Below are 12,940 nucleotides of genomic sequence, written 5' to 3'. Positions count from 1 at the left end.
CTCTCTCGGCCACCGTACTTTTGTCTCCTTTTACCTGTACATCTCACACAGAGTCTGTCTTTAACTTGTCCGTCATCCTGAAGTCGCTCTGTTCCTCTACCTCTCTCATATACATGCACACAGACACTACGTCCCCCCTTGGTCGCTCTCTTGGCTCAGGAAGAGAAATCAATAGCAACAAATTAATCATTCTGCCTAAGGCAATCCGGTAGAAAGGGGGAGGGTTGGAGAGGTGTGTGTGTGTGTGTGTGTGTGTGTGTGTGTGTGTGTGTGTGTGTGTGTGTGTGTGTGTGTGTGTGTGTGTGTGTGTGTGTGTGTGTGTGTGTGTGTGTGTGTGTGTGTGTGTGTGTGTGTGTTGCAGAGGAAGAATTGGCAGTAGTACATGTTCTGACATTTGATTTAAGCTCTCCTTATGGCTAAACCAACATTATTTCATATTGGGGGTGGTACTGATACTGTTACCTTAACAATTATTTTGCTTGCTGTGGTGTTTTGTTATCAAGCTAATTTTTCTTGTTCTGTTCAGATCATGTCAGTCAGAGTTACAAAGGCAGGAACCTAGGGAAAGGAGAAAAATATACTTTTGCTTTTGGGCTTGAAATTTTACACCTTCATATCCCTGCTGAAAAGAAAACATCTTAAACCAGCCTGATTTGCCTGGGTCCCATCCTGATTTTTAGAACTATATCTTTATCGTTATATTTATAGTTATCGTCCTTGGTGTGAATGGGTCTTAACAGTATAATATTTGCATTTTTTTTTGCACAATAATAAAATAATAAATTACATTTTATAAATTAAATTAAAGTAGACAGCTCCGTAAGCACGTCCCAGTCGGGTCCGTCACTTATTGGCTTCCCCGGAAACATTTCCGTTGTGTTCTGTCCTATTTGCAGCATGTTTCTGTATTTGGTTGTGTTGTGAGTATTTGGAGCACAAATGTGTTGTGAAACTGATGAAGATGTTTTCATGCACAGATGTTTTCATGCAGTGCACAGATTTCATACAGGGGTGAAAGAATATATATAAGCAGGTAAGGATTGCACAACTAATTGTTTTTTACTAGTCATCCAGAAAAGTGTCTGACAAAGAGATGGCTCAAAAGTTTACTGAATGTAAATGACTATATGATGAGTGACATGCACCATCAGTGGCCTTTGCTGTTTCTGGCAAGTCTGTTAATGGAGAGCGTGACGTGTTAGAATGAGATGAGAAACAGAAACATTCTTTACTGTCAGACTCATTCTGCTTCCACTATCATTAACAGAGTAAAAAGTCATATCTGACTTATAGTTTCTGTTAGCCTGTGGGCGACACTTGATTAGTTTCAGAGTAGTTTACAAGAATTTTGGCTTGCATATGTATGGGAATGCTTTCACTTCTGTCTGAAGCCTACATTTTACAGTTTACTCATAATGTACTTTGTGAACGTAAAGCATCCCAGATTTACATTATTTTCACTTGTCTAATTCCAATAATAATAATAATAATGATAATAATAGTTATACACACTACTAATTGCATCTCAGTGTATGTCATCAGTTTTGTATAATAATAATTAGTAGTAAGTAGTAAAGATACAGTATCAAAATTCTTATGTCTATGGAAAATCCCTATAAAACGTGAAAACCCAACGTGTGTGTGTGTGTGTGTGTGTGTGTGTGTGTGTGTGTGTGTGTGTGTGTGTGTGTGTGTGTGTGTGTGTGTGTGTGTGTGTGTGTGTGTGTGTGTGTGTGTGTGTGTGTGTGTGTGTGTGTGCGTGCGGTTTTGTGTGTGTGTGTGTGTGTGTGTGTGTGTGTGTGTGTGTGTGTGTGTGTGTGTGTGTGTGTGTGTGTGTGTGTGTGTGTGTGTGTGTGTGTGTGTGTGTGTGTGTGTGTGTGTATGTGTGTGTGTGTAAAGTACATTGTACACCGGTTCACTGGCAGTGGTCCTCGTCCTTGCACAGGTTCATTTATAGGATATGATGTAATTGAGCTTTTGAATTGATTGGATCTTACTGGCACAATTGTATCAGTAACAGCCTGAACTCCATCAGTGAGGGATATTGCTTTTAAAAAAAACTACAGTGACTTTTGTAAAATGTGTATGTTTGAAGTGAATGCACTCACACATATTTAAATACATTTGCTAATTACACTAATGCGTACCTTATACTGGAGGTGGATTAGGGCCCAAGCATGCACTATACACAGTCATGCCATTCAAAAGATATCAGAAATTCCATGTGACACAAAGTTACACACTCCACTTTAAAAGTGCTGTGGTGTTTAAGTGAAAGACTGCAAATGAGCTGTTCTACCTGAGAGACAGAGAAAATTACACAGGAGGCATAAAAGCAGATGTTATTGATCCACCCCCTCAAACCAGCACCTGGTTAGCAGTGAACCCGCCCTGCAGCCCACACACACCATAGGGCACTGAGAGCTATGCCTGGAGCAGCACACAGAATCAGGGATGTTTATACACACATGCACACAAGGGGTGAAGTGATGCACTCATACATGTAAAATCACATGGGAGGGAGAAAAGGCCCTTGGGTGTTGAGAGTGTAAAACACTAATCTGGTACATAATGTAGTCTATGATAGTGTTTTTTTCCCTCCTTGGTTTATTTGGTACATTTTCAGCATATGTGCACAAATTTTGACCTCACTATTGTCTTCTTGGTGAGTTTTACAGTGTTGCATGAGCATGAGCATTAACATGTTAATGTCAAAGTATTAACATAATTGTTAATAAATATTACGATAATGGCTGATATTACAATTCTATACTACACAAAATCTTATGCTCTCCAAGGCTGCATTTATTTGATCAAACATACAGTAAAAACAGTAATATTGTGAAAAATTATTACAATTTAAAATAACATCTTTCTTTTTTAATATATTTGAAAATGTACTGTGGGGAAAATCTGAATTTTCACCATCATTCCCATCTTCAGTGACACATGATCCTTCAAAAATCATTCTGATGTGATGATTTGCTGCACGATAATTTTTATTTTATTATTATCAATGTTGAAGAGAGCTTAATATTTTTATGAAAAAATATTTTAATATAAAAAATATTAAGACTGCTTAATATTTTTGCGGAAACCATGATACATTTTATACAGAATACAAGATTTTTTGATGAATATAAAGTTCAAGAGAAAATCATTATTTGAAATTATTTGTAACATTATAAATTTTACTGTCGATTTAATATATCCTTGCTAAATAAAATAATACATTTCTTTCAAACAAAATTCTAACTGACCCCAAACTTTTGAAAGGTAGAGCATTTTGTCTAAATAAATTTAAAAGAAAACACTAAAAGCTACATTCAGTCATTTTAAACAACATCCCAACATTATAATAACAAAATGTATATTTATTTTGAGATTTGCTACATTTAACAGTGTTCTTAAATTATTAACATTTTTAAAGATGACATTTAAGTGAGTGTTAGATGACAAATGTTATCTAAATGTAAAAATATAGTTAAAATGATCATGCAAAATGAATAAAGAAGGAAAAGTAGAACATCACCCATAACCAATATGGTACCGAAATATTGTGCATCCCTAAACAGCACTCTTTCTAGAGTGATATAGTAGAAAATGCATTCAAGCAACACCTAATGACAAACCTGGCATCATTCAAAGGCGTTGCTGATTTTTACCAGCTGCGCCTCTTCATATGAGAAAGAGTCCAATGCTTGCCGTTTCATCATGTAATGATGCTGAACTAAATCAACAGCTCCTGATCCCCCACCCCTCTCCCCAAACTCATCTCTCACCCTCCCTTCCTTCTCATTCACACTCGCATGACATCTCACTTCACTCCCTGTCCCTTTACTCCTCTTTACTCAAAGCGGCTGTTTTATCTAGTTTATACTACCAATCACTTTTTTTTTTTTAAAGAAGACTCTTATGCTCACCAAGTCTGCATTCCTTTGATCAAAAATACAGTAAAAAAAAACCCGGCAATATTGTGAAATATAACTAATATTCTATTAGTTTTCAATTTATATAGTTTTTTTTATTTTAATATGTTATAAAATGTAATTTATTCCTGTGATGTCAAAGCTGAATTATCAGCATCATTACATCAATACATTCATTACTTTAATAAACATTTATTATTATTATTATTATTATCATCATCATTATTAATGTTGAAAACAGCTGTGCTGCTTAATATTTTTGTGGAAATCCTACCTTTTTTTCAGGATTCTTAGTTTTAGTTTAGTTTAGTTTAGTTATTTTATTGTTATTTTGAAATGTGTCTTTGGCTTCACTATACACCACACACAAGGACACCAACACAACATAACAACATAAAACAATTAAAACAATAACATTCCCATATGTACATATACAATCTATGCATATATCCACCCCTACTCATATTCATATCTTCTCAACATTTAAAATTCTAATGGCAATTGACACAAATGATATCTGGTACACGTTTTTACTTGCCAGAGGTTGTCTAAAACGTCTCCTTGATGGTTACAACTGAAATTTAGAATGTAAGGGATGAGAAGAATCCTCGATAATAACCAATGCTTTTTGTTTAACTTTTGATAAATATATCTCATTCGGTTGTCTTTGTGTCTTACCTACAATTGCGCAAACTACATTAACCACCCTAGACAATTTCTGCTTTGCTTTAACAATCAGAACTCCATTCCACATAATACTCTCCACAAGATTCTTATAAACCATCTCTAAAATATTCTTGCTCACGCTGTTTTAGCCTCCGAATAAAATGCAATCTCTGCATTGCCTTTTTAAAAACATAATCCACATTTCCAACAAAACTCGAATTATCTATGTTATTCTTTGATGAATAGAGAGTTCAAAAGTAAATGTAAAGTTCTTTTGAATGGTAATTAACTTCAAAATGAACTAAAACTAGATGTACCGCATGGCGGTACAAAATATGACCGCCGCTCAGGCCAGCACTGGCTTTCCACAAAAATAAATGACGTGGAGCAATTTGGCTGTATTGCGTGTTTATGTATATACCTAAAAAAAGTAGTAGTATGTGCATGTCTGTCTGTGTGTGCGTGTATGTGTGTGCGTGTGTGTGTGTGTGTGTGTGTGTGTGTGTGTGTGTGTGTGTGTGTGTGTGTGTGTGTGTGTGTGTGTGTGTGTGTGTGTGTGTGTGTGTGTGTGTGTGTGTGTGTGTGTGTGTGTGTGTGTGTTTGTGTATGTGTATGTGTGTGTCTGTGTGTGTGTGTGTGTCTGTGCGTGTATGTATGCGTGCGTAGTACATGTGTGTGCGCGTGTGTGTTTGTGTGTGTGTGTCTGTGCATGTGGATTTGTATGTGTGTGTATGGGTGTGTGTCTGTGCGTGTGGATGTCAGTGTGTGTGCATGCTTGCGTTTGTTTGTATTCCTGCATGTGTGTGTGTGACAGTATCATCCTAAACCAGCAACCCTTCGCTCAACAGCACCATCTACAGGCCGATGAGTGTACAGTCACTAAATGTGCACATAAATTAATTTATTTTATACCCCCCCCATGGATGAAATTCTACGAAACTTAGCAGAGGATACCCCCAGAGGATGTCAAGTTAATCATACACATGAAATATGGTGCAGTTCTGAACATCTCCACTGAAGATAGGGGCGATTAAAGCAGAATAATATTGCATTTTCATTTTTTATGGGAGGGGCGCAAATCACAAATGAGTGATTATGGGCTAGGTTGATGTGGGCCCTTAAGACCAACATACCATCAAAATGTCTTCATCCTCGGTGCCACGGTTCAGGTAGTTATTTAGGAAAAACTGCATTTTTGGGGTTTGGGGGGGCCCAGCGCGGGGGGGGAGTGGCCCCCGGGGACCAAACGAAATTTTTCCGTAAAAGTCTAGTGGGGCTACATGCCCACCAAATTTCATGTTCCCCGGTGTTTCGGTGTCCCTGGTATCGTTGACGAAAAATTCAGTAGATGAAAAAAAAAAAAAAAAAAAAAACTTTGACAATCCCTATATGACCGCTAGCGGCGGTCATAATTATAGTGGCCGAGAGAGCTCAACGCGCTGCAACTGAAGAAAACACATGCAAATAGAAAAACACCCGCAAATTAAGAAAACATCTTCATCAGTTTCACAACACATGTGTGCACCAAATACTCACAACACAACCAAATACAGAAACGCGCTGCAAATAGGACAGAACACAATGGAAATGTTTCCAGGGGACCCCAACAAGTGACAAACCCAGCTGGGACGTGCTTATAGCTCAAAGTCTACTTTTCCTTTTCTTTCCTTTTTAATTTTTTTTAGCAAAACATACAGAGATAGCATCTTTATGACATATAACTTTGTATACAATTATGTTCAGTGTCATCAGAATACAAATGAGAAAAGAAGATTTAACAATGAGCTGGAAAAAAAAACTATAGAAGATAGAGAAAAAGAAGGGTAAGATATAAATCTATTCATCAGTTACACAAATTTTGGCATGTTATGTTTAAATAAGTTTAATAAGAAATGTTAGGTAATGCAGGGTCCAAAGATGAGACGGCAAGTTTTAAAGCTGAGACACTTTATATACACACAGATAGGCTATATAATGTATATTTAAACACTTTTTTGTATAAAATGTATATTAACAGTTAGGTTAACAGCAATAATACAGCAGTTATGTTAACAGCAATAATAAGAAATGATAGTCGTAAAAACAGCTATTCAGCTGATGGACACCGTGCTGTGTTGTCATGGGAACATCCAATGTGAAAACGCTGTCTTTCGTTGCTCCCTTCACTAAGTGCGTTCCAAACGGCTACATAATGACACACTAGTGCCCTGCTCACTCCAAAGTCCCCACTTCAAGAGCTCTGCCCTTCGAAGGGAGTTGGGCATAGGGAGCTCACGAGCTATAAGCACGTCCCAGCTGGTTTCGTCACTTTTATTGGGGTCCCCTGGAAACCATTGTGTTGTGAACTTTTGCAGCGTGTTTCTGTATTTGGTTGTGTTGTGAGTATTTGGAGCACACATGTGTTGTGAAACTGATGAAGATGTTTTATTAATTTGCGGGTGTTTTTCTATTTGTATGTGTTTTCTTCAGTTGCAGCGCGTTGAGCTCTCTCGGCCACTGTATTACATAAAATAAATTGGCTACAAATAAATTTTAGTTGTATTCTATTTTTGAAACATGGTCTAATATAAAATGTTACATTTTTTTTATTTTTATTTTTTATGATGATGATACGAATGGCAGCCCTAAAATACTTACTAACTAACTAACTTACTAACTAACTAACTAAAATAAATCTGGGGGGAACTAAAACTAACTTAACAACTAGGAGATGATAAAAATATGAGATGGTACATAAAAACTAAATAAAATATTTAATTAAAATTTAAACACTAATTAAAATAAAAACGTTTTCATTGCACTGGTTGGGGGCACTTAATATTCAGCAATATTATTGATCTGCCTGCATTGACACCATTATATGAGAACTGAACTGGGCTGGACGATGACATCACTGTTTTCTCAAGAGCAGCTGTATAGATAAATGAACTAAATTAAACTTTTTTACAACAAAAATTAACCATCACTGAACTTATTTAAGCTGGACTATGACACTTATCTTCTAGATCTGCTGTACAGCCGAAACAAACTTTGTTGCATTATTTTTCTGTTATCATTGTGAAGCTGCTTTGAAACAATCTGTATTGTAATAAGCGCTATATAAATAAAGGTGATTTGAATTGACACTTCATTGGAACATGTAAAAAAAAAACATGGGATTACCAGTGTACATGAAAAAGGATAAAACATTTAAATAAAAATAGTATTACCATGGTATACTACTTTAAAAAAAAAAAGGTTGTACTTTCTTGTTAGGAACAGCTCAATGGGGAGGCCATAATAGTAGGTGTTATTTCTGCATGTCTGGAAGTGTGTAAAGCAAATGTTATGTTGCATGTATATTTGTGATATTAGAAAAGAGGAGCAGGTTTGACGGGCTGTGTCTCAGTGGTAGGGGAATGGCCGCTGTGAGCTAAATCAAATTAGCACCTGGTCGGTGAGGGTTCTTGGCCGGCCAGTGGCTGTGTTAATGAGAGCAGCCCAGCCTCAGTCACTCGGTGTGTTTTACAAAGCATGCACCACAGTGAGCCTGCACACACACGTACACATGCAGTGCAAGGGAAGTGTGAACACACCCCCTATGAACCATGAGATTTCAGAGCTAAGCATGTGTGTGTTTTCTGTTTGACCACCTCACATCTGCATGACAGAAAGGTAATATTACACATGTTTCAGTAGAATAAGAATAGATGGTTTTAAGTGCAAATTACTATAATAATTACAGCGAGTACAAGGCAGCACTTTATTGATATTCCTCAAACATTCTGTTCAGGGTGTGATCCCATAATCATGAGTAATAAAACTTAAATTGAATCAGCCAAATCACTGCAATTCAAACTTTGTTTTATAGATACTTTTAGCCTTTTTCCAGAATAACCCCAACAAAGCAGGAGACATGGAAAGACAACACAATGGCTGCTGCATCGGCAGACATGCATCTGCACAATGATAAACATAGATAGGACGGGATGGGACAGGACAACCTATCCTGTGTGTTCTCATTAACAATAGATATCGCGTTGCAAGCTGATAGTAACATAATTTAAGTCATTTTGATAATATACCTGAGCAAATAGTATGATAATTTAGTATCATTTAATATCATCATTTCAAACCCTCTATTGTCCTATTGTATATGTAGAAGTCATTTGGAACAATAGATAAATAACGTAAAAATTAAAACATCACCCTTGGAAATAATAAAGGTGTCATTACTGTTGAAATATATTAGCTAACATGCAATCTGATTTTGTTATACATGCTGCTTCTGCTGCTGCTGTACAAAAGTACTAAGAACAGCTTTAGCTCCGTTTGAAATGTGATATGAAAGGGAAAGCCTATTTCACTTTAAAAAGAGTTCACATGCCAGCAACGATTTGTCTCTGTATCCTTATGGCAACTACACTGTCTGCTTGCTGCTGCTGCTTCATAAACAAGATATTGCATGTTCACTAGCTGCAAATTTGCTTAGTAATTCACTTTAAGGATTAAACAGGACTGTTAACATGACACATGATTTTGAACTTTGTGTATGGTTACTTCGTAAGGAATTGACAAAGCAGACCACACAAAAACGCATAGTGATATAGCGTGAGAAAGGCCGTTCAATTATCTTAGATGTTGAATTTCAGAGGATTTCTGAAAGCGTGCTGCAGACTGCTGACAGCAAACAATGCCAGTATTTGAATGTTTGAGCAGCAAGCTCATTGGTTGCTGATGCCAGCGCTATGTCACTGACAATGTGATTGCTACAAATAGAGTTAAGGACCTATCAGCCTGTGCCATCTAGAGTTTCATGACAGAACTTTGTATATTTCATGAAAAGTTCATCTTTTATTCAGCCTCATGTCCTTCCAAACCTGCATGAATTTCTTTATTCTGATATTTTGAAAAGTGTTGTTTTGTGTTGTGTGTTTCACAGAAGTAAGTCATTCAAGTTTGGAATGACATGAGGGTGAGTGAGTGATGGCAGAATAAAAATGTTTGGGTGGTCTATCACTTTAATTGTGATTGGTTGTGTCTTCTTTGCACACAATTATAATTTTATAGCCACATTTATACTGCAAAGATGGCGTGAATATTCATTCTTGTGCACAATCAACTGAAAAGGTGTGTTGAATGTCTGCAATGGGAAAGCGGCTCTTATCCTGCAATTCAGAACCAAACATAAACTTGAAAGCTATTCTTTTGCTGCCCTTTAAGCATGGTAATTCCTTCAGGAAATGTAAAATTAATTTATTCATTTTGATTTTCAATGATCTTTGATAATATTTCTAAGTGCAGATTTAAAGTCTGGCCAATAAAGGCCTACAGGACTACTCACATCAGTCTTTAACACTGGCACAATTCAAATATGTGATAAATCAGGACTTGTGTGGTAAGCTGCAAAAATAATTTTCTTAATCAGCATCAGAAGCAAAGCTGCATAAGATTTTTTGCATACATTTACATAAATCTGACAAAATGTGTATTGTTTAATCTAAAAACAGGCGACACAGTGGCTCAGTGGGTAGCACTGTCACCTCACAGCAAGAAGGTTGAGTCCCGACTGAGCCGTGGAGCTGCGTGTGTTTGCGTGGGGTTCCTCCAGGTGCTCCGGTTTCACACAATCCAAAAACATGCAGTATAGGTGAACTGGAGACGCTAAATTGTCCGTAGGTGTGTGTGTGTGTGTGTGTGTATGTGTGAGTCCCAAGCCATGTAAGCGTTAGGGCTGAGGAAAGACCTAGCGAACGATCCCGAAAAAAAATTTACCAAGAAAATTCATGGACAACTCTCGCGTGTGGTGACCAATCACCAAGAGTCGGATACAACTGAAATGGTTAATGAGTGAATTAATTCTAAAAACAAGAAAATAAAAGCCTTTGAAAAATAAGACTTAACTCAAGATACCAATTTCTTTTTTTCAAGCAAATGTATCTTGTTTTAAAGGGGTCATGAACTGCATTTTTTATGACTTTATAATGTTTCCTGGGGTGCGCTTAAAATGTTAGTATGATTTTTACATCAAAAGTTGTCATAATTTATAAATATAAGGACATTTTCTCGATCTATCACTTTAATTGTGATTTGTTGTGTCTTCTTTGCATACAATTATAATTTTATAGCCACATTTATACTGCAAAGATGTCGTGAATATTCATTCTTGTGCACAATCAACTGAAAAGGTGTGTTGAATGTCTGCAATGGGAAAGCGGCTCTTATCCTGCAATTCAGAACCTTTGAAAATAAAAACCTTTGGAGAAAGAAAAATAAACTTAACTCAAGATTAACTCAAGATACCTTTTTTTTTTTTTAAGCAAATGTATCTTGTTTTAAGAGATCATGAACGGCATTTTTTATGACTTTATAGTGTTTCCTGTTGTGCGCTTATAATGTTAGTATTATTTTTACATCAAAAGTTGGCATTATTTATTTCTTTATTTGATTTTTGCCCTCTGATTTGAGTGTAAACGCCCACTGCTGTGATTGGCTGACAACTTTCATATGAAATAAGTATTACATGTGAAATTCTCTTGATATCTTTTACTACGTTTTTACTATTACAACTGTCGAGATCAACTAATCATGAAAAGTGTTGATTATAGCATTATATTCAGATCTACTCCCGATGCATGAAAGGTTGCAGTGATGAGCATTAGCCAATTACATACATCTGTTTAACGCATGAATGCAGTGATCTCATCATTGCTCGATTTCTGCCCTCTCACGCATGCTTTCATCATAACTAACATGATGCAAATAAGAGATTTATTGTGCAGTGTAGACAGCGTCATTGATTATAATGGTAGTTTTGTCAAGAGTCCAGATAAACTTGTGCTGTGTGATTGACAGCTCCAGTGATTGTAAAGGGAGCGTTCTTTGATCACTTTCTGTACATAATTTAATACATTTAAATAACAGACTATTTTCATGCTACTATGTGTATGTGTATACTAAATAATGTGAAGTTGACCGTTTAGTCACTGGCAATTACGATTTTGAGACAAAGAATGTCTGACTGTACATGAATCATTACATATCAGAAATCACTGATCACAGATTAAGCTTTAGAATTAACACAGTTACTAACATTACTGTTGGGTTCATTGCTTACTGTAAAAGTCTGTTTGCAAAACCTGCACCAAGACATTCACATACAAACAAATAACGCTCTACTTAGACATTCACAACATAGTTGAAAATAAATAACCACTTTCCTAGCATTAGGATTAGGGGTGGAACGGATCACAGTTGATCCGTGATACGTACGGATCAGGCCCAACGGTTCGGCATGCATGAGATTCGTGGATTAACTGCTAAATTTAACCATCATAGAGTGAAAGTTTATAATTTGGACGTGTTTTGTCTTGCCAATTTACACATTCAAACAATTTTGAACGCAGAAGAAGAGGCGAAAATCGGAACTTGCGCCTTATCTGTACGTACGAGAGAGAGGCGCGTTTCAGACATCGCTCGAACACTGAATTGATTCCTATTTCGTGTTTCCTTGCCCTTGAACGGACACATAAACACAAAATTATGTCAAAATACCCGTTTACTTTTAGCAGTTATTTAGATCAACACATTTACTGTAACACATAACATTCATGTATAACCGATAACACTGAAATTGAACTGTAGTGTAGTACAGCTGTAGTGAATTGTGGTAAAAAATTGTGGTAAAAAAACGGACAAAATAAAATCACATCATCTTAAATTGCCATCTCAGTTCTTACATGTCTCACAAAGGGAAGGGAAGGAAAGGACAACTACACGTTTGTGCTCCTTGCACACGGGCCTGGTGCACTCTTCGACTGGCCCTCCAGCTGATGTCCTCCTGTGGTCGGGTGGTGGCTGCGTTTAGTTTTTTAATAATTTGTTACATTTATATAGCGCTTTTCTCTGAACTCAAAGTGCTTTACATGGAAGGGGGGAATCTCCTCAACCACCACCAATGTGCAGCATCCTCCTGGATGATGGACGGCAGCTATAGTGCACCAGAAGACCCACCACACACTAGCTTATTGGTGGAGAGGAGACAGAGTGAAGCAAGCCAATCAGTATGGGGATCAGGCCAGCTGACAGTCTTGCCTGTGCCCGAGACGAGATAATCTTAGATGGGCCACTAAGTCTAGATCTTGACCACTATTTCAAGGACAATTAGGAAGAAAACAAATAAAAAGCTTTTATGTAACTCAAATAGTACATATTTTTTACACAAATAGGCCTTTTTATTTTTATTATTCCAGAATTTAATGAGGGCCCAGTTCTAAAATAAGGATTTGTAATGATCTAAAACAAGTTAATTGAGGAATACCTGGAATACTGAATGATTAAATTAATTTCTTGCAAAGATATAGAAA

General features: G+C 36.7%; 1 protein-coding gene across 1 annotated transcript in view; it reads left to right on the top strand.

Moving 5' to 3' along the window:
• Positions 1 to 12,940, top strand: part of cacng2a (calcium channel, voltage-dependent, gamma subunit 2a) — a 104,789-nt gene that overhangs the window by 25,335 nt on the left and 66,514 nt on the right. The window lies entirely within an intron of this gene.

This window comes from Leuciscus leuciscus (assembly GCF_965113295.1).
Source record: "Leuciscus leuciscus genome assembly, chromosome: 1".
NCBI lineage: Eukaryota > Metazoa > Chordata > Actinopteri > Cypriniformes > Leuciscidae > Leuciscus > Leuciscus leuciscus.
The sequence above is the reverse complement of the archived record's forward strand: the minus strand, read 5'-3'. Positions and strand labels throughout refer to the sequence as shown.